The sequence below is a fragment of the Balaenoptera borealis genome (assembly GCF_965194805.1).
Source record: "Balaenoptera borealis genome assembly, chromosome: 2".
NCBI classification, from domain to species: domain Eukaryota; kingdom Metazoa; phylum Chordata; class Mammalia; order Artiodactyla; family Balaenopteridae; genus Balaenoptera; species Balaenoptera borealis.
Window position 1 is genome coordinate 125,809,394 of NC_138867.1, and position 26,013 is coordinate 125,835,406.

At 37.4% G+C, this 26,013-nt stretch overlaps 1 protein-coding gene and 1 long non-coding RNA gene across 12 annotated transcripts in view; one reads left to right on the forward strand and one right to left on the reverse strand.

Moving 5' to 3' along the window:
• The window catches only part of JAKMIP2 (janus kinase and microtubule interacting protein 2), a 197,235-nt gene that overhangs the window by 101,102 nt on the left and 70,120 nt on the right, over positions 1-26,013 (reverse strand). The window lies entirely within an intron of this gene.
• Positions 12,179-24,999, forward strand: LOC309624595. The gene is made up of 2 exons (XR_014242046.1): positions 12,179-22,121; positions 24,338-24,999. It is a non-coding gene; the product is annotated as an uncharacterized lncRNA (long non-coding RNA).

The window sequence follows — 26,013 nt, forward strand, 5'->3', positions numbered from 1 at the left end:
AAAGTTGATAGCTGGGAGTGAGAATATGTAGAACCTTGTAGGCTATAGTAAGGATTTGGTTTTACAAGAACTGTAGGAACAAAATATGGTAAGGACCAATGTAATGAATGAAAAAATCTCTAAGGATAGGGACAAGATATAAAGAAGGAATATGATTCTGGGTGGAGGGAGAGGGTATCCTGGGATTAGATTGAAGAAGAAAGCTTGGATCCAAAGACAGAGGAATAAGTTAATTCATTTTGCCATCGGACACTGGTTTGTGGTTGAGTGGTAACGGCAGAGTATTTTAAAGATAAAGAGAATGCTAATTCTTTATCCTCATCCTCATAGTTAGTGTAAGAAAGATGACAAGCAGTCTACTGGAAAAGTAAGGAGAGAATCTTCTCGTTAGCAAAAGTTAGGCTTCAATGATTCTAAAACCTACTGCCCACTCATTTTGCTTGCTCATCACCTCTGCATTCTTCTGGTAACTCCTTCAGGGAAACATCCCTCTTCCATTCCCAGTTCATATGATTTCAGTAGAGTCAACTGCTTTCCCCCTCTGCCTCTCTCCTACTTGCCTGGCAAAAGGTTGGTACATGATCCAGAACTGACCACAGCAACTGATTCTAGGATGAACACAATTTTGTGTAGTGAAACTCAATTCCAGGACTTTTGATGGAATTATTTTGCTTGAATTGATGGAATGTTTGTCTGGATCAGGTAGTGGCTACCTTGCCAACACAAGAGTTAACACAGAGAGTGCAGTAGAACTCAAGAGGGAGGAAGACTGAGAGTCAGCAAGACAGAACACTGAGAGAGAAAATAGCACTAACATGTCTGAGTATATCTCTCTCTCCAGACTCTCCATTTACATGACATAATAAATCATCTTTACTGCTTACATCACTTTGAGTTGTGTTTCTGTCTGCTTGCAAAAGAATAACTTCTGACAAATGCACTTGGCAAAATTTGAAATGGATGGAATTTATTTGCAATAAAATAGAAGGTTCACGAGGCATAGAAAAGCCAATCCTAGAATTTCAAAGTAGTATAAAACCCCAGAGATAAAGATGATACCGAGGGAAATGTTTTGACTTGCTCTAAGTTCTGTAGTCAGCTCATGATAGATCTACTACTAAAATCCAGGTCTCCCATACTTTCTTCTCTTAAGAAGAGATGGGGTTGTACTTACCCCTTCTCTCCTTGCCTCCCCCTACTTGGGCTTTTGGCGCTAGAGAGGACAAGAGGAAGAGTCTCCAACATTAGAGGTGGAACAAAGTAAGAGGAAAGGCAAGCAGGGAGGAGGGATTTACTCTTTCTGGGGACTAAATTATCCATTAATAATCAATCAGCTTCTCCATGGAAAATCAACTGGATTCTCTGTGATAACTAACATGGTCATTTCTCAATAGAGAAGCCTGGCTGAGATTTTTCCTTCCTTAACTTCTAAACATCTTTGGCTGTCAATAATCATCTGTATTAATACTTGATACTGCTGTCAATCCTGACTTTGAAGAAAGGCTCTGGGGTGGAGTTAAGAAGCTCCTCTGAAGAAACAGCCCTGCAGTGTGACAGTGTGTGCAGGCAGTCAGAGGCCTGCTGGAGCTGTGTTTGTTCACTTCTCCAAAAAATGCAGCATTTATTGGATGGAACCAGAGAGAGAAAACAGCACTAACAACACAGCAGAGTGCGAATAGCAAGGTACAGGCCAACAACCGCACACGCACAAATCAGCTGGGATAATTTTATCTCATCATCTGCTACACCCAAGATGCGTGAATGAAATCTCTTTGAAATCTGCTCATTGGTGCTGTAAGAGAGAATATGCTTTGCCCTAAGGGATAATTGTCCTCTGATTTCTTGATTCCTTGGAATGTCTTTTGCATCAGTTAAGCCCATTGTGAATGTACAGAAAAACGTGTCTTGCTCAAGCTGTGTTTGAACCTCAGAGTTCTTTATGTGAGTTCACTATGTGTGACATCTTTTCTGCACCTTAAGCGGCGGATTACTGGAGCTAGAAGGGAATTCAAAGACTACTTGACTCAGAGACAGTGAATGGTCACTTGGCAAGTAAAGAATATGTTTGAGGAACTGCGTGACATTGGCAAAACCCTCTTCACTTTGGGCCTCAACTCTCAGGTCTGCAAAGTGAGGGTGTTGGACTAAGGGAAACCTACAGTCAATTCCAGGGCAGGAATGCTCTGACTCTAACCTCAGGATAAAGTTTGTGGTTAGGAGGTTGGTCATTCAGTTTGACACAAAGCATTGAAAGAGAGCAAAAGTTAAACCTTATGTGTAATGAAGGACTTGCAATTTAAAATTCCACTTTTGGGCTTCCCTGGTGGCGCAGTGGTTGAGAGTCTGCCTGCCAATGCAGGGGACACGGGTTCGGGCCCTGGTCTGGGAAGATCCCACATACCGCAGAGCAACTAGGCCCGTGAGCCACAATTACTGAGCCTGCGCATCTGGAGCCTGTGCTCCGCAACGGGAGAGGCCGCGATAGTGAGAGGCCCGCGCACCGCGATGAAGAGTGGCCCCCGCTTGCCACAACTGGAGAAAGCCCTCGCACAGAAACGAAGACCCAACACAGCCATAAGTAAATAAATTAATTAATTAAAATTCCACTTTTTACCTATCAGAAGAAAACATTTTTTAAATGCACTGTTTGGGCATGAATGTGGGGAAACACTTTTATATTGCAGTGGGGGTGTAAACCAGCACCTTTCTGCAGAGCAATATGACAATATATTTAATAACTGAAAACGCATACACCATTTGATTTAGACATTCTATTTCTAGGAATTTATGCTATACATATACTTACACGTGTGAGATTACCTTTGTATAAGGATAGTCATTATAGCATTGTTTGTAATAGAAGCAAAACACTAGAAACAACCTAAATATCAATGAGGAAAATTCTACAGTGAAATATCATGCAGCTTTTACAAATAAAAGGTAACTCTGGCAGAAAAATCTTAAAATACGTTAATAAGGAAAGACTTGCAAAAGTGAATTACCTTAGCTAACTGATTTAAAGAAAAGCTCAAAAGTGATGCTAGCTTTTTTTATCTTCCTTAAGACTTGAGTATCCAGAATGGGTCTAAGGCCAGCAAATACATTCCAATAAGGAATTGACCAGCAACTCTTTTCAGTCAGCACTGGCAAGGATGGGATCTCAGGACTTTGGCTGAGGTATCCATTCATGGTATCTTCCCTTGCCTTATTCCTCTTCTTACAGTTGTTCCCTTACCAGTGATGCTTGTGTGTTACTATTTTCTATCAGAAATACTCACAAACTTGGGACTTCCCTGGTGGTGTGGTGGTTAAGAATCCACCCGCCAACGCAGGGGACACGGGTTCAAGCCCTGGTCCAGGAAGATCCCACATGCCCTGGAGGAACTAAGCCCATGCACCACAACTACTGAGCCAGTGCTCTAAAGCCTGCAAGCCATAACGACTGAGCCCGCGTGCCACAACTACTGAGCCCGTGTGCCACAACTACTGAAGCCTGTGCACCTAGAGCCTGTGCTCCACAACAAGAGAAGCCACCACAATGAGAAGCCTGTGCACCACAGCGAAAAGTAGCCCACGCTCACCGCAACTAGAGAAAGCCCACATGCAGCTACAAAGACCCAAAGCAGCCAAAAATATATTAATTAATTAATTTTAAAAAATAATAAAAAAATAAAAAAAGAAATACTCACAAACTTTTTCTTAACACATTATAGTTACCTAATAAAATGAACACCTCTTAAAAAAACATAACAATTACAATATTGAGTACCTACAATGTGCCACACAGTATGTTGAGAAATTTATATAGATCTTGCCATTTATCAAAAAAACTATGATCTACCTAAATATTATCTCCATTCGTCAGATGAGAAAACTTAGGCTCCAAGTGGTTTAATAATTTACTCAGAGAATGACAGCTAGTGAGGGGTTGAAATTCGTGCTTCATTCTTTCTGCTATGAAAGCTTAAGAGTGTTTACCTCTGTGTTGTACTCCTAGGCCTTCTTTGAGGGCAACTGTATATTTTTCATACAGGAAGTTAAACAGTTTATACAAGGCATTGTGATTTAATTCATATTAATCCTATGTCCCATGCACGGTGCTAAGTCCCTGGCAAGTACAGTCCAGCATTAGAAAGGCCAGAAATGGACATGTGCTCTCAGGGATACTGGCTGTCCATGTTCCATGTATAATCAGTATTGTTAAATGCAGTGCTTCCCAAACGTCAGGCATTTTCATTCTTCCCTCACGATTTTCCCTATATCTACACACCAACTATAATATTATTTCATTGTTTTTTCCTTAAATCAATTCATTTTTTTCCCTTAAAGTCTATCAATTTTAGCCTCCATCCAAGTAAAACCAAAGTTGTGGTATGCTAGTAACATTTTCTAGTATATGCTACAATAAATACATTGCTACGGGGAAAAAGAAAACAGTCAGTGTCCCATCTAACGATACACTTTGGGAAATCCTGGATTAATGCTAGATGGAGGCAAAGCAACAATGCCCCCCCACGCCCCGTGAGAGTCTCTCACTCAGTTTTATGACGCTGTTTCTACCACAGTTTGGTTAGCATTGGTGCATCCTCCCTGGTGGCATATCCCACTCCAAAAGGGACAGATATATACATGTTTCATCATGCATTCTCCCTTAAACGTTCGACTCAGACTACCGATGTGGTATGTAACAGTGGGTTTGTGATACTGAATTTGTGATGAGTCAATGTTTGATATGTAAATCAGGTCACAAATAGTAAGTAAAGAGTCTTCTTTAGAAAAATGGAACTGTAACAAGATGTTGTTGGCAAGGAGTCATAATCTGAACCAAATGCTTCCACAGAACAGAACTTGGGCTGTTCTGATGTAGGCTACATTGACTAGTCTGAGGAAAGTCAGAAAAAAGCTTAAGCTGAGGATGATTTCTGAGCAAGGTTTCCTAAGACTGTAAGTCAGAGAGAAGGGAGTTTTAAATATATATTATATACATATCAACAAATATTTCCTTAGGAGACATTCTTGGAAGTGTGTGATTATTGAGTCAAAAAGTATGAAAATATTTTTCACATTTAAATACACATGGTGAAACGTGTATCTAGCATGTGGACCCTAGCCGCAAATGAGGATTCAAGTGACAATGGAAGGAGACTGTCAGCTTGAAAAGAATAAACTGAAAACAAAATAAAATAAAATAAAAAAAGGAATGTGGACCAAAGAAAGATTCACATTTCCCTCAACACGGGGTTTCAGACATTGATTCTCAAACCTTGAAGAGAATTAGTATCACCTGGGGTGGGGGGTTGGGAGGCGGTTGTTAGGCTCCACCCCCTACAAATTCTGAATCCAGAGCTCTCGGGTGAGAATGGGGAACCTCATCTTCAGCGAGCTCCCAGGTGATTCTGATGCACCCCACATTTCAAAACTCTGACTTAACTGACAGCTAATCATGTGGGAGGTGGAACAAGCTGGAATTATGATTGCCGACACTTGGTTTAATTATGATTAGCTTAGTAATCAATCTGCAAAATAAATAGCTCTTAAAACTTATTATTTTTCATTCACAGTTTTAACTCCTGTTCCTTCCATTCTAATGTGAACTCCCCCTGCCCTCACAATACAATGTTCCTGAAACTGAGATGCTTCTTACAATCGACATTTTTTTTTTCATGAAAAGATGTTAGCAAATCAATGTTAATGTAATACAGTGAACTGTGTCTTAATCAAAGAAATACAACATTTGCAGTGACCTCAAAGGTCCATGCTGGGAGGCCATCTGTAATGTTGTGGATTCCTGGGTTTGAATCATGAGTACCCTGAAAGCAGTGTGGAGCTGAGGTGAGTGGTGAGTGAACCTGGGTGACTGCCCAAGGTCCCAAGGAGCCCTTCTGCTTAGCAATGCAGTGACTCTCCTGAAGCAGTGAAGCCCATCACCACCTCAACAACAGCACATTTTGTTTCCTTGTGAAAATCAGCCCTCAAATACTGCCAGTGGTTGGTATGGGTGATGGGTGTAGAAAGGCCTAAGAATGATCTTTTAATCTAAAAAGAGGTACTTTGAAAAAATTGAGGAGCTGAGCTGTGGCAGCAAATAAGACCTATCAAATGAATGATATAAATAGTTTAGATTCATGGAGTTGTCCAATGTTTAAATGATATTTTAAGACTGTGTAATGAAAACTTAATTACATTAGGAGAGTTGAGACGATCTCACTTTTTTTCTGAGAATGTTAAGGATCTACATTACGAAACTTATATATACTTGCATGTATGTATTTGTGTATAAAAATACACACACAAGAGACAGAGAAAGGTAGATACTGTATGATCTTACTTATTTGTGGAATCTATAAAATCCAAACTGACGGAAACAGAGATCAGAATGGTGGTTGCCAGAGGTGGGGGTGGAGGATGGAGGGTGGGCAAAATGGGTGAAGGTGGTCGAAAGGTACAAAGTTCCAGGTATAAGATATAATATACAGCATGGTGACTATGGTTAACAAGACTGTATATTTGGAAGCTTTGAAGAGAATAGATCTTAAAAGTTCTTATCACAAGGGGAAAAAATTGTAGCTATGTGAGGTGATGGAATTTGACTAAACTTACTGTGACAATCATTTTGCAATATATGTACCTATCAAATCACATTGTTCACCTTAAACTTATACAATGTTACATGTCAATTATATCTCAGTAAAACTGGGGAAAAAATTTAAATTGTACACAGAAGAAAAAAAGAAAATATACATACAAACAACCCCCCAAATGTTTATGTACACATCTATAATTATTCATATATATACACATGCCTACAATTACACATATATAAATATTTCTATACATACGCACATGGATCTACATACGTATCTCTATATAAATATGTACATATATACTGATGTATATAGTATGCATTACAAGATATTTTAAAAATTCAATTAAATATTTTCTGTGGTCTATTGTAACTGAGCAAGTCACATATTAATGACTTACTCCGAAGTCAATATAAAGTAAATTGGGGATTTCCCTGGTGGCCCAGTGGGTAAGACTCCACGCTCCCAATGCAGGGGGCCCAGGTTTGATCCCTGGGTCAGGGAACTAAATCCCGCATGGATGCCACAACTAAGAGTCTGCATGCTGCAACTAAGAAGTCCGTGTGCTGCAATGAAGATCCCGCGTGCTGCAACTAAGACACAGTGCCGCCAAAATAAATAATAAATAAATAAATATTAAAAAGAAATAAATGGGAGGTGAAAATATTATTCTAGTCTTTCTTTTCTTGTTCTCCTGCTTGTACTTTTTTCTTAAGGTCACATCATACTCTGCGTTGTACTTCATTTATCACTGTGCCTGCCTCAGCTCTCCGTTAGACTACAAATTATCTAAAGGCAATGATACTCTACTAGTCTTCGAATCCTTCAGTGCCTAACAGAGTGATCTGCATATAACAGAGGCTTAATAAAATCCGAAGGAGTACTAAACGAATAGATGACTCAGGAAACACAAGCTCCATTCTGAGCTCTTTTATTAATTACCTTCTTAAACTTAAGCAAGTCATTTAATTTCCTTGAAATCCAGTTTACTCACTCTTACAATTACAGAATTGGTTTAGTTAGCCTCCAAGGGATCTTGGAGATTTGTTTTGTTTCACATATTTTAAAAATTTCAAAAACTATTATAAGTGCTCCATAACATTATGGAGATTATATAGATTCTACTGTGACACACAACTTCATCATTTCTTCCATTAAATATATTAGCTATCAACAAAAGAAAAATCAAGTAAAATATCTAAAACCAACAGGTATGCACTGCATCTACAGTGAAGTGTCAAGGAAAAGTAAAAAATACAATTTGTGTTCTTTTGTGAGTAGCTTATTTCACTTAAACGTCAGAAATCCTAGAATCTAGCCTGAGTTTTGCCATTTACTAGCTGGGTGACCTTCAGAAACAAGTCAATTGAATTCTAAGGCTCCATTTCCTGGTCTGTAAAATAAAGATGATACCGGCTTTATCTCATTCTTAGGGTTGTTGTGAGGTCCATTAAGATAATATATGTGAAAGCAGTTTATATAGTGCTGTACGAATGAAGGTTGTAGTTTTATACCTCAATACCAATGTTTTGATGATATTCAGCTATATATTATTATGGCACAATGAATTCAAAATGCACCAAGGCTCTGCTAAAGAGAAACATAAAAAAACTAAAATGATAGATGTGACAGGAGGCAGCTCTGAAAACTTAATTACATTATGCAAATATAAGGTAATGTTATTATTTTATATCTTGATGCAGATTTCTGAATCAGTTACAGGGACACATTCCAAGTAGTAAATGACTAGGTAACAAATTAATGTATCTGAACAGAGAGGAATAGAAATCTTTATACTATTTCTTAAAAAGTCTCAATTAGTCTCTTCAATCTTTCTGAAAATTATTCACTAATGTCGAAAAGATAACATGTTAAATGACAACATTCTGTGACAGTAGAGACATAAATGGATCTACCTTTAAAAATAATTTTTTTTTCTTCTGCAACTTACATTTTTTATTGAAGTATAGTTGATTTACAATGTTGTGTTAATTTCTGCTGTGCAGCAAAGTGATTCAATTATACATATATATATATATATATATATTCTTTTTCATATTCTTTTCCATTATGGTTTATCATAGGATATTGAATATAGTTCCCCATGTTATACAGTAGGACCTCATTGTTTATCTATTCTATATATAATACTTTGCATCTGCTAATCCCAAACTCCCAATCCATCCCTCCCCCACTCCCTCTCTGCCTTGGCAACCACAAGTCTGTTCTCTATGTCTGAGTCTGTTTCTGTTTGGTAGATAAATTCATGTGTCATATTTTAGATTTCACATATAAGTAATATATGGTATTTGTCTTTCTCTTTCTGACTTACTTCACTTAGTATGACAATCTCTAAGTCCATCTATGTTGCTGTAAATGGCACTATTTCATTCTTTTTTATGGCTGAGTAGTATTCCATTGTATATATGTATCAATACCACATCTTCTTTATCCATTCATCTATCAATGGACATTTAATTGTTTCCATGTCTTGGCTATTGAAAAATAACTTTTCTTATTTTTATTTTCAGAGGGACTTTGAGAACATGGGCTTGATGGCAAAAGAGAATATGATTATTGCTGCCAAGAAATAGATGTCTGTGCCTAATACAAGGCGAACAAACCCAGAGCCTGCAATTTCCTAGAGTCATAATGAGGTAGTTCCCAGTCCATAGAAGTAATGATAAAATGGTATATACTCTATTCATTTACTCATTTATTAGTTCACTCAACAAGTATTTATTTTGCTCTGGGTACTGTGATTGGAAATGGGGACTAAGTAGTGAATAAAAAGGATGGGGTTCTTTCTTTCCCAGACTTTTCAATCAGGCAGAGAAAACAAATGTTTAAAGAACATGGACCAGGGTAGTATGTCTCTAAGAAGGCAAAGAGCTTAAAGAGACAGATACTTATGGGAATTGGGGGCAACCTAATTTTATTAAGCTTCAGTTTCATCATGGATAAAAATGGAACAGTGTTATCACCAAAGTCATGAGTATTTTGGAAGATTAAATGAAACAATGGATGTAAATCATAGTGTGAGATACATAGTAAATTCTTGCTAAATGGCAGACTTTAAGGTGTTGATAAAGATGTCTTTACCAGCTATACAACTTGGAACAGTTTGAATAGACTTTATTTATGCCATGCTGGAACATTCTACAAGGAACCTTACCTTATTCATAATTCAGATCTCTAAAATGTATGACATGTTGCACTTGGAACTTGGTTTTCTTTTTTTTTTTTTTTTTTTAGAAATATTGGATTAGCTTTTTTTTTTTAACATCTTTATTGGTGTCTAATTGCTTTACAATGGTGTGCTAGTTTCTGCTTTATAACAAAGTGAGTCAGCTATACATATACATATATCCCCATATCTCCTCCTACTTGCGTCTCCCTCCCACCCTCCTTACCCCACCCCTCTAGGTGGTCACAAAGCACCGAGCTGATCTCCCTGTGCTCTGCAGCTGCTTCCCACTAGCTATCTATTTTACATTTGGTAGTGTATATATGTCCATGCCACTCTCTCACTTCATCCCAGCTTACCCTTCCGCCCACCATGTCCTCAGTGCATTTTCTATGTCTGCATCTTTATTCCTGTCCTGCCCCTAGGTTCTTCAGAACCTTTTATTTATTTATTTTTTAGATTCCATATATACGTGTTAGCGTACGGTATTTGTTTTTCTCTTTCTGACTTACTTCACTCTGTATGACAGACTCTAGGTCCATCCACCTCACTATAAATAACTCAATTTTGTTTCTTTTCATGGCTGAGTAATATTCCATTGTTGATATGTGCCACATCTTCTTTATCCATTCATCTGTCGATGGACACTTAGGTTGCTTCCATGTCCTGGCTATTGTAAATAGAGCTGCAATGAACATTGTGGTACATGACTCTTTTTGAATTATGGTTTCTCAGGGTATATGCCCAGTAGTAGGATTGCTGGGTCGTATTGTAGTTCTATTTTTAGTTTTTTAAGGAACCTCCATACTGTTCTCCATACTGGCTGTATCAATTTACATTCTCACCAACAGTGCAAAAGCGTTCCTTTGCTGTGCAAAAGCTTTGAAGTTTCATTAGGTCCCATTTATTTATTTTTGTTTTTATTTCCATTTCTCTAGGAGGTGGGTCAAAAAGGGTCTTGCTGTGATTTAAGTCATAGAGTGTTCTGCCTATGTTTTCCTCTAAGAGTTTTAGAGTGTCTGGCCTTACATTTAGGTCTTTAATCCATTTTGAGTTTATTTTTGTGTATGGTGTTAGGGAGTGTTCTAATTTCATTCTTTTACATGTAGCTGTCCAGTTTTCCCAGCACCACTTATTGAAGAGGCTGTCTTTTCTCCATTGTATATTCTTGCCTCCTTTATCAAAGATAAGGTGACCATGGGTGCATGGGTTTAGCTCTGGGTTTTCCATCCTGTTCCATTGATATATATTTCTGTTTCTGTGCAAGTACCATACTGTCTTGATTACTGTAGCTTTGTAGTATAGTCTGAAGTACAGGAGCCTGATTCCTCCAGCTTCATTTTTCTTTCTCAAGATTGCTTTGGCTATTTGGGGTCTTCCGTGTTTCAAAACAAACTGTGAAATTTTTTGTTCTAGTTCTCTGAAAAATGCCATTGGTAGTTTGACAGGGATTGCATTGAATCTGTAGATTTCTTTGGGTAGTATAGTCATTTTCACAATATTGATTCTTACAATCAAAGAACATGGTGTATCTCCCCATCTGTTTGTGTCATCTTTGATTTCTTTCATCAGTGTCTTATAGTTTTCTCCATACAGGTCTTTTGTCTCCATACAGGTCTTTTGTCTCCATAGGAAGGTTTATTGCTAGGTATTTTATTCTTTTTGTTGCAATGGTGAATGGGATTGTTTCCTTAATTTCTCTTTCTGATCTTTCTTTGTTAGTGTATAGGAATGTAAGAGATTTCTGTGCATTAATTTTGTATCCTGCTACTTTACCAAATTCATTGATTAGCTCTAGTAGTTTTCTAGGAGCATCTTTAGGATTCTCTATGTATAGTATCATGTTATCTGCAAAAAGTGACAGTTTTACTTCTTCTTTTCTGATTTGGATTCCTTTTATTTCTTCTTCTTCTCTGATTGTTGTGGCTAAAACTTCCAAAACTATGTTGGATAATAGTGGTGAGAGTGGGCAACCTTGCCTTGTTCCTGATCTTAGTGGAAATGGTTTCAGTTCTTCACCATTGAGAACGAGGTTGGCTGTGGGTTTGTCATACATGGCCTTTATTATGTTGAGGTAAGTTCCCTCTATGCCCACTTTCTGGAGAGTTTTTATCATAAATGGGTGTTGAATTTTGTCAAAAGCTTTTTCTGCATCTGTTGAGATGATCATATGGTTTTTCTCCTTCAATTTGTTAATATGGTGTATCACATCGATTGATTTGTTTATACTGAAGTATCCTTGCATTCCTGGGATAAACCCCACTTGATCATGGTGTATGATCCTTTTAATGTGCTGTTGGGTTCTGTTCGCCAGTATTATTGAGGATTTTTGCATCTATGTTCATCAGTGATATTGGCCTGTAGTTTTCTTTTTTGTGACATCATTGTCTGGTTTTCGTATCAGGGTGATGGTGGTCTCGTAGAATGAGTTTGAGAGTGTTCCTCCCTTTGTTATATTTTGGAAGAGTTTGAGAAGGATAGGTGTTAGCTCTTCTCTAAATGTTTGATAGAATTTGCCTGTGAAGCTATAGGGTTCTGGGCTTTTGTTTGTTGGAGGATTTTTAATCACAGTTTCAATTTCAGTGCTTGTGATTGGTCTGTTTATATTTTCTATTTCTTCCTGGTTCAGTCTTGGAAGGTTGTGCTTTTCTAGGAATTTGTCCATTTCTTCCAGGTTGTCCATTTTATTGGCATAGAGTTGCCTGTAGTAATCTCTCATGATCCTTTGTATTTCTGCAGTGTCAGTTGTTACTTCTCCCCTTTCATTTCTAATTCTAGTGATTTGAGTCTTCTCCCTTTTATTCTTGATGAGTCTGGCTAATGGTTTATCAATTTTGTTTATCTTCTCAAAGAACCAGCTTTTAGTTTTATTGATCTTTGGTATTGTTTTCTCCATTTCTTTTTCATTTATTTCTGCTCTGATCTTTACGATTTCTTTCCTTCTGCTAACTTTGGGGGTTTTTTATTCTTCTTTCTCTAATTGCTTTAGGTGTAAGGTTAGGTTGTTTATTTGAGATTTTTCTTATTTCTTAAGGTAGCATTGTATCGGTATAAACTTCCCTCTTCGAATGGCTTTTGCTGCATCCCATAGGTTTTGGGTCATCGTGTTTCTAGGTATATTTTGATTTCCTCTTTGATTTCTTCAGTGATCTCTTGGTTATTTAGTAGTGTATTGTTTAGCCTACATGTGTTTGAATGTTTTACAGATATTTTTCCTGCAATTGATATCTAGTCTCATAGCATTGTGGTCGGAAAAGATACTTGATACGATTTCAATTTTCTTAAATTTACCAAGGCTTGATTTGTGACCCAAGATATGATCTATCCTGGAGAATGTTCCATGAGCACTTGAGAAGAAAGTGTATTCTGTTATTTTTGGTTGGAATGTCCTATAAATATCAATTAAGTCCATCTGGTTTAATGTATCATTTAAAGCTTGTGTTTCCTTATTTTCATTTAGGATGATCTGTCCATTGGTGAAAGTGGGGTGTTAAAGTCCCCTACTATTATTGTGTTACTGTTGATTTCCCCTTTTATGGCTGTTAGCATATGTCTTTTGGTGGGAAGATTTAATCCATTTACATTTAAGGTAGTTATCAATATGTATGTTCCTATTACCATTTTCTTAATTATTTTGGGTTTGCTATTGTAGGTCTTTTCCTTCTCTTGTGTTTCCTGCGTAGAGAAGTTCCTTTAGCATTTGTTGTATAGCTGGTTTGGTGGTGCTGAATTCTCTTAGCTTTTTGTCTGTAAAGGTTGTAATTTCTCCATTGTATCTGCTGTATAGATCTACAGATCCTTGGTGTGTAGAATAATCTTGGTTGCAGGTTTTCCCCTTTCATCACTTTAAATATGTCCTGCCACACCCTTCTGGCTTGCAGAGCTTCTGCTGAGAAATCAGCTGTTAACCTTATGGGGATTCCCTTGTATGTTATTTGCTGCTTTTCCCTTGCTGCTTTTAATATTTTTTGTTTGTATTTAATTTTTGATAGTTTGATTAATACATGTGATTGGCATGTTTCTCCTTGGATTTATCCTGTATGGGACTCTGCGCCTCCTGGACTTGATTGACTATTTCCTTTCCCATATTAGGGAAGATTTCAACTATAATCTCTTCAAATATTTTCTCAGTCCCTTTCTTTTTCTCTTCTTCTTCTGGGACCCCTATAATTCGAATGTTGGTGCATTTAATGTTGTCCCAGAGGTCTCTGAGACTGTCCTCAATTCTTTTCATTCTTTTTTCTTTATTCTGCTCTGCAGTAGCTTTTTCCACTATTTTATCATACAGGTCACTCTGTTCTTCTGCCTCAGTTATTCTGCTATTGATTCCTCTTAGAGAATTTTAAATTTCATTTATTGTATTGTTCATCACTGTTTGTTTGCTCTTTACTTGTTCGCGGTCCTTGTTAAACGTATCTTATATTTTCTTCATTCTATTTCCAAGATTTTGGATCACCTTTACTATCATTACTCTGAATTCTTTTCCAGATAGACTGCCTATTTCCTCTTCATTTGTTTGGTGTGGTGGGTTTTTACTTTGCTCCTTCATCTGCTGTATATTTCTCTGTCTTCTCATTTTGCTTAACTTACTGTGTTTGGGGTCTCCTTTTCACAGGCTGCAGGTTCGTAGTTCCCATTGGTTTTGGTATCTGCCCCCAGTGGGTAAGGTTGGTTCAGTGGGTTGTGTAGGCTTCCTGGTGGAGGGGACTAGTGCCTGTTTTCTGGTGGATGAGGCTGGATCTTTTCTTTTTGCTGGCAGGATCACGTCTGATGGTGTGTTTTGGGGTGTCTGTGAACTTACTGTGATTTTAAGCAGCCTCTCTGCTAGTGGGTGGGGTTGTGTTCCTGCCTTGCTAGCTGTTTGGCATGGGGTGTCCAGCACTGGAGCTTGTTGATCATTAAGTAGAGCTGGGTCTTAGCATTGAGATGGAGATCTCTGGGAGAGCTTTCGCCATTTGATATTATGTAGGGCCAGGAGGTCTCTGGTGGACCAAAGTCCTGAACTCAGCTCTTCCACCTAAGAGGCTCAGGCCTGACACCTGGCTGGAGCACCAAGACCCTGTAAGCCACACAGCTCAGAAGAAAAGGGAGAAAAAAAAAGAACGAAAGAAAAAAGATCAATAAAATACAATAAAGTTATTAAAAAATTATGAAAAATAAAAAATAAAAAATAATTAAAAAAAGAAAGAAAGAAGAGAGCAACCAAACCAATAAACAAATCCACCAATGATAGCAAGTGCTAAAAACTATACTAAAAAACAAAAGAAAAAAAAAAAAAAGGACAGACAGAACCCTAGGACAAATGGTAAAAGCAAAGCTATACAGACAAAATCACACAAAGAAGCAGACACATACACACTCACAAAAAGAGAAATAGGAAAAAATATATATATATATGTATATATATATATATATATAAAAAGGAAGACAACAACCAAATCAATAAACAAATCTACCAATGATAATAAGCTCTAAATTCTAAAGTAAGGTAAACATAAAACCAGAAACAAATTAGGTGCAGAAAGCAAACCCCAAGTCTACTGTTGCTCCCAGAGTCCACCACCTCAATTTTGGGATGATTCGTTGTCTATTCAGGTATTCCACAGATGCAGGGTACAGCAAGTTGATTGTGGAGATTTAATCCGCTGCTCCTGAGGCTGCTGGGAGAGATTTCCCTTTCTCTTCTTCGCACAGCTCCTGGGGTTCAGCTTTGGATTTGGCCCCGCCACTGCGTGTAGGTCGCCTGAGGGCATCTGTTCTTCACTCAGACAGGACGAGGTTAATGTAGCAGCTGATTCGGGGGCTCTGGCTCACTCAGGCCTGGTGGAAGGAGGGGTACGGAATGCGGGGCGAGCCTGTGGTGGCAGAGGCTGGTGTGACGTTGCAACAGCCTGAGGTGCCGTGTGTTCTCCTGGGGAAGTTGTCCCTGGATCACAGGACCCTGGCAGTGGTGGGCTGCACAGGCTCCCAGGAGGGGAGGTGTGGATAGTGACCTGTGCTTGCACACAGGATTCTTGGTGGCTGCAGCAGCAGCCTTAGTGTTTCATGCCCGTCTCTGGGGTCCGCGCTGATAGCCACGGCTCGCGCCCATCTCTGGAGCTCATTTAGGCGGTGCTCTGAATCCCCTCTCCTCTCGCACCCCGAAACAATGGTCTCTTGCCACTTAGGCAGGTCCAGGCTTTTTACCGGCTTCCCTCCTGGCTAGCTGTGGCGCACTAGCCCCCTTCAGACTGTGTTCACGCAGCCAACCCCAGTCCTCTCCCTGGGATCCGACCTCTGAAGCCCGAGCCTCAGCTCCCAGCCCCCGCCCGCCCCGGCAGCTGAGCAGACAAGCCTCTCAGGCTGGTGAGTGCTGGTCGGCACCGATCCTCTGTGCGGGAATCTCTCTGCTTTGCCCTCTGCACGCCTGTTGCTGTGCTCTCCTCCGTGGCTCCGAAGCTTCCCCCCTGCCCATCCCCCATCTCCGCCAGTAAAGGGGCTTCCTAGTGTGTGGAAACTTTTCCTCCTTCACAGCAGGTGAAGGTCCTGTCCCTATTCTTTGTCTCTGTTTCTTCTTTTTTCTTTTGCCCTACCCAGGTACGTGGGGAGTTTCTTGCCTTTCGGGAAGTCTGAGGTCTTCTGCCAGCATTCAGTAGGTGTTCTGTAGGAGTTGTTCCACATGTAGATGTATTTTTGATGTATTTGTGGGGAGGAAGCTGATCTCCACATCTTACTCCTCCGCCATCTTGAAGCTCTCTGGAACTTGGTTTTCTGATCCAAGCTTCTGAGTTCTGACCTTTGGCTTTGTCTCAGGTCTCTAACTTCACACCTACCATCAGACCTATGTCTGAAACGGCCTCTCCTGTTCTGGACTTCCCTTCTTGGCTACAATCCACACTCATCTGCAGAAGCTATGTTTCCTACCTACTCCAGATAATAACTGCCTGGACTCCTAGGATCAAGATTCCCACCTGGTCTGCCCCATCCTGAGGAAGGTATTTAGTGAATTTTATTTGTAATAAAGCAAATTATGCTCCGTAAGGTCTCATTTTTTGCATGTTGTTAAATGACAAGATTTGATTAGATAATGCCTTTGTATCCATCATTTTATAAATTCTTATTTCTCTTTTTTATTTTGGTGTGAAAATGATCATATTTTGCATAGAGTCCTTTGTAAAATCCCATGAAATCTGTTGAAACAGTAGGAACACACAAGCCAGGGAGCAAATTTTGGAGTTTTTTCACTAATAATACTTAGGGCTTTATTCTCCTCTCTTTGTGTGTCTTTCTCACATTATAAAATTGCTCTGCCAATATCAGTTAGTGGAGGGGGGAGGGAATATTTTAAAGCTAGGAATTGGATGTTTCACTCAGTTGCTCCCTCATCCATCTTAATTTAGACACCATGACCACACAGCACCTAGCACCCACCCCTTCCACTCTGATGGCAATAATGGTCATGTCTATGAATGTTTAAAAGCAAAAATGGAAGGGCACACGTTCCAGCTTCAAACACAGACACTTCCCATTCTCCTTCTCAAGGCAAAGCTTAAACAGTAACCCTAGCTAAGGATTGAAATAAATATTCTTTGTTATGCTGAGTTCATAAATTCAAGTAATTCTAGTTAGGCAGATTCCTTTAAGAAATATGGCTAACAATTTAGATATGTGTACAAGGAGGGGAGGAAAGTGAGAGTAAAGGAAACTGTCAAAACTGGCAATCTCCAAAAATAAACACATCCTGAATATAAATAATGCATTGTATAAATTTAATTTGTTACACTTTACATCTAAGATATTTCTAGCCAGGAATGATATAATGCTGCTGACTTCAAATTTCTTCTCACTTCAAGGATTGTAGATTGCAGAATTAGTATATCTTTATTATACTAATAAAAATTGCTTAACATTTGTTTAACTTTTTGATAGTTGACTATGTCTTTTTGCAAATGTGAGTCTTCCTTAACATCAAGTTTCCATTTTTTACATGAGATATTTTTTAAAAATAGCAATAATGTTAGGAAAAACAATATAAGCTAAACTTTACTGAATGTTCACCAATTACCATATACTATTCTTGGGGCATTACATGCATCAATTCACTTAAATCAGTCTAAAGCAGCACGTAATTCCTTTTTTATTTATGAGGAAATTAATAGTAGGAAAAATGGTAAATTTTTAAGTACATTGAGGATTCTATTTAATTAATAGCAGACTGGATAATTCTGACCAACTCTCAACCAATAAAGACAATTTAAAAGGCTGGGGAGAAAAATTCCAAATTTTAAAAAGCATTAAAAACAAATAAGATTATAAAGAATTACCAGTCAGATTTGGGAATATATAGAAACCCAGAGCCAAGAACACAGAGCACCCTGGGGCTTTGGGTCTGACCATATTTGCTGATTCAGGAGAGAATGGCTAAGAGGCTGAACTGAGTTTTTGATAGACCAATAGGTCTAGAGGAAAAAAGTTAGAATCCAATTAAATTGTCCTTGCTTTGGGTTGAGAACTCAGAATGCTGCATACTAAAAGAAAAGATGAAATACAAGCAAACCAATCTTCATAAAAACTCCAGGCTGGCTGTGAGACATCTGGATGACCCAGAGAATCTCAAACCCCAAATATAGATTAAGGTAAACCCAAATTGCTGTTACCCTCAGGAGTCTGGGAAAGGCAAAAGGAAATTGACTTGGAGAACTCAAATAATTTCTATTAACAATTCTTGAAATACCATGCTCAGCATACAATCACAGGTGACCAAATAAATGAGGAGACAAGATAGCATGTGTAAGAACCAGCAGAACCAAGATACAACAGAAACACACAAAGACTTCAAATATTGTAATATTATTAGAAAGGGCCTGTAAAACAACTATGCGTACTTAATTCAAGGAGATAAAAATCAAGCTTAAAAATGTTGAAACGCAACTTGAAAGTATAAAAAGTGATATAGGAGATTTGGGAAAGAACAAAATAGAAAGTATTAAGCTGCAAAATCAAATAGCAACAAAAATTAAGAAATCAGTAGATGAGTCCATTGGCATTTTAGGTACAACAGAAGAGCGACTCAGTAAATGAAAGACAGGTCAAAAGCATGGAGAGATCAAAAGATGGAAAATGACTCAAGAGACAAGAGAAGACACAGGATTTTGAGTAAAAGTTTGGCACACATTCCACCGAGCCATGGAAGGATCCAAAAGACAGAATGGGGCAGAGGCAATGTTTAAAGAGATAATGGCTAAATTTTTTCCAGAATTGTTGAAACATACCAATCCATAGACTCAATAAGTCCAATAATTACCAGCAAAAATCAAAGATAAAGAGGAAATCTTAAAAGCTGTCAGAGAAAAAGAGAGATGGCTGGCATACAAAAGAACATTTATACTGACAGCTAACTTCTCAATAGCACGATGAAAAGCAGAAGACAGTGGAATGATATTTTCAGTAAGTTGAAAGAAAGTAACTGCCAAATGAGAACCCTGTGTCCACTGAAAATATCCTTTAAGAATAAAGGGAAAATAAAGACATTTTTAATGCATACTAATGAAAATCCTAAAGGGTATTCCATAGGCAGAAGGAAAATGATACAGGAAGGAAAAAGGAACAGAAAAAGTGATAAAAATCTAAGCAAATTCTAAATGAACATATTTCTTGCAGTGTATCTATATAATTATAATTCACAAAAATAAAAGCATATAATTCTATAATTCAAGAAGAGTAAGTATAGCTTTAAGGATGAGAAGAAAGATAGACATGTAGATTAAAGTTAGACTTTGATAAGTCAAGCATATGTTATAATTACTAGGGTTAGCACTAAAAGAATAAACAATCTATAACTTCTACATTAAAAAAAAGAAGAAACTCAATGATCACAAAATTACCTATCAATCCAAAAGAAGTTAAGAAAGGAGAAGGAAAAAACCAATATAGAACTCCTGGGGCAAACAGAAAACATTTAACGAAGTAGTAGATGTAAAGCCAAATATCAGTAATCACATTAAATTTGAATGAATAAAATATACCAGTTAAAAAGATAAAATTGGCACACTGGGAAAAACAAACAAAAAAAGCCAAAATCATAGCCTAATTTTAAGAGTCCTATCTATAACATAAGGATATAAAATAGTCTTAAAAATATGTATATTTATATGAATTTATTTTATGTAACATAAAAACAAAATAGAAAGTTGTGATGGTTACATTAATACCAGAAAAATAAATTTTACTAGAGATGAGTAGGGTAACTTTTTAATGATAAAATTCATATTCCCCAGGAAGATTTAACAACTCTAAATTTGTGTGTAACTATCCACATAACCTCAAAAAAAAGAAAAAAAAAAAGCAAAAGCTGACTGAAGTATAAAGAGAAAGGGAAAAATCCATAAATAGAGGGAGGCTTTTTTTAAAAACACTCCTCTCTAAGTAAAAGATAGCCCCTTCAAGACGTCTCGTGATATTTTTAGTTTTAAATCATACTTCTTCCATGCTAAAGTATGGGAGGAAATGGATGTCAACTTCCTTATTTTTTTCCCATGGCTGGGACCTCTTAGGAAGGATTTCCCCTAGAGATGATAAGTATTTCAAAAACCATTATGGAATACCATACTCCACCATACTTTCAACAGGTCCTATTTATCCTAGGTATTCATAAATAGTTTGCAATACAAAAGTATTTGAAGGTGGAACATTTTTTTAAAATTTAGAATCTGGATTTATTTGAATATGCAAATCTACAAAATCAGAGTTAGAATGATCATAGACTGCCAAGTTTCTCAAAGCTACTTTTTCTTTTTTTACATTTCTTTCTTTTTTTAATTTAAGTATAATTGACATACATTATACTTAAAGGTCCAACATTTTAAAGCCAATGAACTCAATGATTTCTAAAGAGTCCTCCACAGCTTAACATTTTAATTGCTAATTGCTATTTGTACTGTCTACCCAACTTTGCTGCAAATGACTAATCTTAATATTTTACTGCTTGTTGTAATTATCACACAGATGCTTTTATAAATACCTGTGCAATCTTTTAAGGATGCTGTTATAACTTGCTATCACATATTTCAAGGTTGTCTCCTTGCTCTTTTTAGTTATTCCTCTCTCCTTTTTCCTTTCCTTCCCTCCCTATTTTCTATTTTCTCTCCTTTCTACTCCCTCCTCTCCCCCCTTTATTTTTTCTTTGTTTTTGATTATGTGCTGTGCACATGGGAGGTTCTTTGTGTAAGGAGTGGCGGTTTCCTGAACATTCCTCTCCATGATTTCCCAAATGTCTAAATCCTTGAGGATTTGCACCAGAGAGCTCCAGAATACCATAGATGGAAATTTCTTATTTCTTTTCTATCTTATAGAGTGAAGAGAATTTGACCTGAGATTTTTTTTTTTAAGTATGTGACCACCAGCCCCAGCAAAGTATAGCTAATGAAAGGATGACATGGGACTATGTTAGTAATAGGAGAATGGTGACAATATTTTGGTTATATTAGAAGTGAAATAAATAAAAAACTAAACCATCTGATTCTGAAGATGTCAAGTTTGTTGTTTTGTCTGATAAAACAAATCTAACTGTAATTTACTGTTCTTTTAATGCCACAATAACTGATTTTCTCAAAGAATTACCTACTTTGAAAAATTAAAAGTAGAAAATATAGTTCATTTCCATTTGTAATCTTTTTCCTTTTCTTTCCCCTGCAACCTCATTTCATATTGTTATTGCAGGGGAGAATGCATGACCTTTACAATGCTAGCACAGTTAGTTCACAGCATCAGCAAAGCATTTCTGGGAGAGGAAAAATATGAATATTATGTGATTAATTACATTTTGAATTTTGAAAAATTTAACCATGCATCATTAGAACAGTATTGAATCTAAAGGAAATAGCAGAAAGTTTAGAATATAATCCATAAATTTTACATTTCAATAGGGTTGACTTTTCTAAATACTGGGGCTTTATACCTTGTTACTCCCATTTTATTTTATTTTTTTACTGAAGTAGTTGATTTACAATGTTGTGCTAATTTCTGGTGTACAGCCAAGTGATTCATATACGTATATATATATATTCTTTTTCATTATGGTTTATTACAAGATACTGAGTATAGTTCCCTGTGTTATACAGTAGGACATTGTTATCTATTTTATACATAGTAGTTTGTATCTGCTAATCCCCAAATCCTAATTTATCCCTCCCCCCTCCTTACTTCTTTGGTAACTGTAAGTTTGCTTTCTATGTCTGTGAGTCTGTTTCTGTTTTGTAAATAAGTTCATTTGTATCATATTTTAGATTCCACAAGTAAGTGATATCATATAGTATTTGTCTTTCTCTGTCCGATTTACTTAACTTAATATGATAATCTCTAGGTCCATCCATGTTGCTGCGAATGGCATTATTTCATTCCTTTTTCTGGTTGAGTAGTATTCCAATGTATATATATATACCACAACTTCTTTATCCATTCACCTGTCAATGGACATTTAGGTTGCTTCCATGTCTTGACTATTGTAAGTACTGCTACAGTGGACATTGGGGTGCATGTATCTTTTTGAATTAGTTTTCTCCATATATATGCCCAGGAGTCAGATTGCTGGATCATATGGCAACTCTACTTTTAGTTTTTTAAGGAACCTCCATACTGTTTTCCATAGTGGCTGCACCAATTTACATTCCCACCACAGCATAGGAGGGTTCCCTTTTCTCCACACCCTCTCCAGCATTTATTACATTACTCCCATTTTAATATCAGACATAGAGAAAAACAACATCATACATCCCACATAATCAGATACACAAAATCCAGAAATATATGTATTTTGTATGTTGAATTATATGACACTGAGTATCTTAACTAAACATTTTATAAACCAGCATATAATACTGTGATTTTAATACCCACTTGCTAGTTTACATAAATCTTTAAGAAACAAAACAGTTCCATTTCTGCACATAATCTGTGAGAGAAGATTTCATCTTTTGAGCATAAGATACAATTAAACTCAACAAATCAGCAGCCTCCCACATATGTTAACTGAAATATGGAGAGCAAGTAAAGTAACTCTTCCAACAATAGGAAATGTTAGTGTGCTCTTTTAAAAAAATTATTCAAACAGGGTAGGGGAAGAGTTAAACACAATGACTTCTGTACATTCCAGGTGGTATGTTCTCTTACAATTGCCCCTTGGGGTTATTAATGTTAATTTTGGACAATGCCATGGGGCGAAGTTTGGCCACTGTTTTCAGAAAAAAAAAACCTTTTTGCTGTCAATGCTGGGTGTTCAAGCATACGGAATTTTTTAAAACAGGTAATCATTGATCCAAATATAGTAAAAAGTTGATACTCAATATTCACAAGATGATTCTCTATTACTCTTTTATGCCTTTTGCCGTAGTTATTTTTAGCAATTACGGCTCTGCCTGTGCTCATTCATTATGCAGTCTGTATAAACCATCATTAGACATTACAGGAAAGAAGAGCACGTAGCTTAAAAAGTGCTCATTCTATCTTATTCACCAGCTGTGGCTATACAGTTGTCTCTTCACGGGAGCCTGGGGATAACAATCTCGAACACATTAGCTTTTTAAAAAATATAATGAATTGTCTAAAACCCCAAAGAAGAGATGCATAACATATCTGGGACATATGGTGTTAAAATGATCTTGTACTTTCCCACCACCTGTGAGAAGGCATTTTCACCTCTCCAAAGGGGCTTCAATCAAATTCAATCCAATATCTAGAAGATGCTATTTATTATAAAGAACAACAATCCACTTTACCAGATACCGAATTAAAACCTTATTTTGTGGCAGGCACACTGTAAGATGACAGGGTTAAAAAGACAAATAAGAAGTTAATTAAACAAATTATTCCTTTATTCATAATTCTACATTTTTAAAAAGCACTGCCAAGCATTGAGCTAAGTCCCAAGGATACAAGACACTTGACCTCAATTTGGTTTTTTTATTCTAGAATACTTATAATGCAAAGCAGTTTTCTTTTACCATCTAATGTACCATATGCTCATAAATGAAGGCCCCATGTAAACATGCCAAATGTACATTTTCTAGCACTATTATTTTGTCATCTTCCTCTTATTTGTTAGTTACTACACCTGCCACTTGAGATAATGAGACAAGGTGTTGTAGAGAAATATCTTTTAATGTCTTTCTTGTTCTTCAATAACAGTAACAACAATAAAAAGAAAACCCATCTAATGTGCTGTGTCCTGTGTGCCTGGCATTGTACTATGTGTTTTATAGGCATCCACTTTAAACCCATCTGAAAAACTCCATCAGGTAAGAACTACCATCATTTTAATTTAATGTGAAGAAATGAGATTCAGAGTGATTTACTAAATCCCCTGAGTTAACCAGGCTAATAAGAAGTTGAGCTCAAACTCAAACTCAAGTCTGCTGCATGGAATGGTGATACAGAAGGAAGATCTTCTGGTACTCACTCCATCTTCATGATGTCTTCACAAGTAGGGGCAGTTTAAACTGATTTGCAAAAGAGTTGGATCAGTAGTTTTCTTTTCCTTTTTAATCACTGTCTAGATAGATAGATGGATAGATATATATATATAGATAGACAGATAGATAGGTAAACAGACAGACAGACAGATAGAACTCCTTATATGATAAGGGTATCCCTGAATTAAGAGTCGGCCAACATCAGTTTTAGTTACAGATGCACGACCTTGACAACATATTTAACAGTTCAATGTTTGCTTTCTCATCTAAAAAGTCTTAATTCCATCCTTGCCTAGCTTGCCTCCTTACTTTCAGGAGGATAAAGTGAGAGGATATTTGAGACAGCACTTTGGAAACCTAAAGAATATGCTCAAGTGTCATCAATAAAAACTAGGGGGAGAGGAGAAAATAAAGGACAGAAAAATCACCAAGCTTTACCCCTCTGAAGTGCTATAATTTCAAAAGGCTAAGGCAGGGTTGGATACTGTCAAATAAAAAGCTTTGTTCTCTGAAATGTTTATTCCCTGAAAAACTTTCCCTGCAGAGACAGAAACACAAGAGTTTGTCCTTAATGGGGAAGCAGCAAATTCAGGGGTTAGGGAAGGGGAATTTGAGGTCAGCTGTACGTGGTTTGAAATGGGCTTGGCCATTTCATCATCTACAAGACCGAAGAAGTTGTTTAACTTCCCTAAGCCTCACTTTCCTGTCTACAAAATAGCCTTAATAATATAATAGCTATCTGAAAATATGGTTGCAAAAGTTAAATATAAGAAATGTATGCAAAGTGCACAGTATTGTGTTTGGCTCTGAGCCTGGCACATAGAAAATGCTCAAGCTCTGCAGAGTGGTACATTGAGTGATTTTCTACCAATGTGCTTGTGTTTGTTTTTTTAACTGTGGGCCAAGGCTGAGTGATTTCAGGCCATTTTAAGTTAATAGAGAATGCAAGCAGATAGAGGTGCTAGGAAGAATCGAGGCACGTTTGTTAGACTGGAACAAAGTGAATGAGCAGGGAAGGAAGGTGAGGGTTTCAGGCCAGAGGCACAGGACAATGTGATGCAGAAACGAGAATCACATCAGTTCCATTTTGAATGGTCTAGGGGAGAGAGATCAATAAAGCCACGAAGATCTAGTTTGGCAATAAAGGGCACTGCTTGGAATTTTTAGGGGGAAATAAATCATTAAAGATGAAAAAAGTCCTTTGGGGATGTGGGATAAGCAATGGTAATATTCCAGTTCACTCGGGACAGACTTGCTTCACAGCTGCTCTCTGGTGTAACAATTAACAGTGCTCTAAAAGTATTTAGGTCTTGGGACTTCCCTGGTGGCGCAGTGGATATGACTCTGCACTCCTAATGCAGCGGGCCTAAGTTCAATCCCTGGTCAGGAAACTAGATCCCACATGCATGCCACAACTGAGTTCACATGCCACAACTAAGGAGCCCAGGAGCTGCAACTAAAGAGCCCACCTGCCTCAACTAAGACCTGGTGCAACCAAATAAATGAATAAATAAATATTTTAAAAAATAAAAATAAAAAAATAGAAGTATCCAGGTCTGGACTAGGAATTATACACAGTTGCCCCTACTTCTGAGGCCTGACAATATCAGGGGATTATTTGGAGGGATTCTGGATAAGGTTTTTACAGGAATTGTGAAAGCAGCAGATCCTCGAATAACATGCTGTATGTTATTTAGAGGTTTTGCATCATCTCTTAAATTCATGGTCATGTTTACTCGGGAAAAAGAGCCTCAGATTTAGAGTCCCAGAGAGCACAGCAATGCTCTCCTCTTCCTTT